This window comes from Bombina bombina, chromosome 4 (genome assembly GCF_027579735.1).
Source record: "Bombina bombina isolate aBomBom1 chromosome 4, aBomBom1.pri, whole genome shotgun sequence".
Lineage (NCBI taxonomy): Eukaryota > Metazoa > Chordata > Amphibia > Anura > Bombinatoridae > Bombina > Bombina bombina.
In genome coordinates this window covers 1117152868-1117157090 of record NC_069502.1, presented here as the reverse complement: position 1 = coordinate 1117157090, position 4223 = coordinate 1117152868, and positions in this window count along the sequence as shown.

Below are 4223 nucleotides of genomic sequence, written 5' to 3'. Positions count from 1 at the left end.
ACCCTCCTCATGGTACAACGTCGCCACCTAGTGCCGAGATGCAGAACTTTAGATTACAATGATTACAAACAGCATTTAGTATTTTCTTTTAGTAATTTATGTCTGATAATTTTACGTCATATATATATATACACACACATTTATTATATATTTATTTTTATATATATATATATATATATATATATATATATATATATATATATATATATATATATATATATATATACAATTATTCTGACATATTTTAAAGGTATAGTCGACATTCAATTTTCAATAGATGCAATTTAGTAATATACTTGCAGTAGAAAAATAATAGTAAAAAGGAGTATTGTTTGCTTTGTTCTCTTGGTGTCCTTTATTGAAAAGCTTACCTAGGTAGGCTCAGGAGCGGCAATGCACTACTGGGAGCTAGCTGCGGAATGGTGGCTGCACATATATGCCTCCTGTTATTGACTCACCTGATGTGTTCAGCTAGAAGTGCATTGCTAAACAAAGGATTCAAAGAGACTGAAGCAAATTTGATAATAGAAGTAGATTAAAAAGTTGTGTAAAATTGCATGCTCTATCTGAATTATGGAAGAAAATAAATGGGTTTTATGTCCCTTTAAGTGGTTATCGGTAGTGGCCCATTGGTTTTGCATGGGAGGGTGGAGTCGTGTACAGATGGCCGTGTCTGGTTGTGTTTTGGGCATTTGCATGTCTGTCAGAACAAGGGTTCGGCCAGCCCCTTAAAACTGGGACATGGGTGGGAAGCATGTCTTACATTCCATCCTGTGACAATCCCAGAACCCTCCCTTATTTGCCCAAACATCTCCCAGGCTATCTTATTTGTCTGCTATTAGAACATTTCTTTCGATTATTTTTTACAAAATGTAAAATCTTTATTTCAAACACTTACTATTGTAGTCCTGTACTCCTCTTAAAGTGAATGTAAACTTATGACTACTGCCCCACGGCATTGGATAGACGTAAAAATAAGCCTGGGTTTTATTCATAAAATGTTTTATATTTATGTATTTTCGCAAATTTTTACCTTTGTAGCACGACGACAATAAGCGCAGCTCTCCCGCCCGTCATATTCTCCAATTGATTGACAGATGACGATTTTTAAAAGAACTAATCCTTGTTCCCCCCGGGGCGTTCGGCCCCTTTGCATAAATGTCGCGGTCGCGGGGGAAACAAGGATTAGTTATTTTAAGTATCGACATCTCTCATTCAGTTAGACAATATGGCGGCGGGAGAGCTGCACTTATTGTCGGAGCGCTAAAGAGGTAAACATTTGCGAAAATACATAAATATAAAACATTTTATGAATTAAACCCAGGCTCATTTTTAAAAGTCTATCCAATGTCGTGGGGCAGTAGTCGTAAGTTTACATTCACTTTAAGTTAATAATTTGGATGTATCTGACAGTTTTATGTCTTTTCTCCCACCATGCCTTAAAGGGACAGTCTACACCAGAATTTTTATTGTTTTAAAAGATAGATAATCCCTTTATTACCCATTCCCCAGTTTTGCATAATCAACACAGTTATAATAATATACTTTTAACCTCTGTGATTATCCTGTATCTAAGCCTCTGCAAACTGCCCCTTTTTTCAGTTCTTTTGACAGACTTGCAGTCTAGCCAATCAGTGCCTGCTCCCAGATAACTTCACATGCACGAGCACAGTGTTATCTATATGAAATACGTGAACTAACACCCTCTAGTGGTGAAAAACTGTTAAAATGCAATCTGAAAAGAGGTGGGCTTCAAGGTCTAAGAAATTAGCATATGAACCTCCTAGGTTAAGCTTTCAACTAAGAATACCAAGAGAACAAAGCAAAATTGGTGATAAAAGTAAATTGGAAAATTGTTTAAAATTACATGCTCTATCTGAATCATGAAATTTTATTTCGGCCTAGACTGTCCCTTTAAATGAGAATTAGTATTCATGGATTTGCAAAGTGGTTGAAGTTTATTACATATTTATACCATAGAAATACCAAATAATGAATGTTTATTAATTTAAGAGAAATATCTCATTCTGTCTCTCCCATATTTATCTGCCTTTCTCTATTCCCTTTTCTGTCTTTCTCTGTTCTTTTCTCTCTCGTTCCCCCTTGAATTCTTTATCAACCCCCTTTGTCTCCCTCGGTTCCCCTATATATCTTGCAATCTCTATCCCTTGCACCCCATTCTGATTTTCTTTCTCTCTTGTTATAGAAGACTGAGGGTGATATTTTTGTTGGGATTGTATGCATTACCACTATCGTAGCTTTATTTGCTCACAACACAGAGTGTGTTTATGTTCAGCTGAAATGGTCATAGTTTGCTATTGTCTATTTGTCCATGTGATTAGTAGTCTGTGTATATGTCCTTTGTGCTTTTATTAACCCTTTAAAGGGACACTGAACTCAAATTTTTTCTTTCATGATTCAGATAGAGCATGCAATTTTAAGCAACTTTCTAATTTACTCCTATTATCAATTTTTCTTCGTTCTCTTGCTATCTTTATTTGAAAAAGAAGGCATCTAAGCTTTTTTTTTACGTTCAGAACTCTGGACAGCACTTTTTTATTGGTGGATCAATTTATCCACCAATCAGCAAAGACAACCCAGGTTGTTCACCAAAAATGGTCCGGCATCTAAACGTACATTCTTGCATTTCAAATAAAGATACCAAGAGAATGAATAAAATTTGATAATAGGAGTAAATTAGAAAGTTACTTAAAATTTAATGCTCTATCTGAATCACAAAAGAAAAAAATTTGGGTTCAGTGTCCCTTTAAGGACCAGCGACGTACCCTGTATGTCACTGGTCTTTTTTTGGAACTTGATTGTTTTATAGCGCGGTCTTGCCACCAGCGTTGAGCCTGCTGGAGGGAGGGCTCAGGGCATTAATAGTGTGTTCTTGCTAGACTAATGCTATTATGTCCTGAAAAAACCCTTAATGACCAGTGACATACAGGGTACAGTGTGGTCATTAAGGGGTTAATAAATATTTGTTACGCTTATCCAGAGTTCCTGTTTCTGTGTGGAGTAGCCGTGGGGCTTTAAAACCTGCCTGCCTTTTCACTAAGACCTTAGTTATAGCTCTGAGAAGTGTGAGGACCCTTGTAATTGGAGAGCTATTTTTTGTACCTTACACAGAGTCTTCACTATATTGCTCTCTTGTCTTTTGCTGGTTTGCTCATCTGTAGACTATATCCTTATTGATTGCACAATTTAGTTTAATTTATTGTTGTCACCTCCACAGTTTCTTTTTAGGTTGTGAATGAAAATCTATAACTGTATGGTGAAATATGCTTTTAACGTGCATTATATGACAATATAATATAGGGCTAATAAGTGTCTACTTATAACAAATAACCTTTAAATGAATAATATCAAAATGTATCATCTTCTTTGAATGTGGTTCTAAGATGGTACTTAAAGGGACACTCAAGTCAAAATAAACTTTTATGATTCAGATAGAACATGCAGTTTTAAGACACTTTCCAATTTGCTTCCATTATCATATTTTGCACAGTCTTTTTATATTTACACTTTTTAGAGGACAGGATTCTACTGAGCATAATGTGCACAAGCTAGGGTATAAGTATACCAGTCTGTGATTGGCTGATGTCTGTCACATGATACAGGGGGCTGGAAAAATGGGAGAAAAAATAAATTTGGCAAAAAAAATAAAATCTACTGCTTATTTGAAATTCAGAGCAAGTGCTATTGCATTGTCTTTTTATTATGTACTTGTTAATTATGTATTTCTACTGCATTGAGTGGTCATTGGTCCTGCACTGTGTTATTTCTATTCCACTGTTAGGTTAATTTGCATGAATCTCCAATTCAACACCGGACTATAAAATTAATTGATCTGACTCCTGTGCTGTAACATTCATGAAAGTTTTAATGCAAACAAAGTGATATTGTCATAATCTCGATTCCAAAAGTGGATCACCCACAGGCTACTCATAATTTACATTGTCAGCTCATGTCTCAAAGTCAGGGCCCCATTACTTTCAATATTAAATGAGTTTGTGCTGTAAAATATTCTCCTCTTTAATGTGTCACTAGTGATCCATTTTACTTGATGGCAAATAGCTTCTTTACCTTTATTTTGTCTTCTGAAATAGCTGTTTTTGCCTGTTGATGCCCCCACCTGTACTGAAAGTATGAATGTTTGTATGCTCTGTGGAAAATATATGTAAACAGGGGATAGTGTAAATTAACCTTCCAGTGGGGAG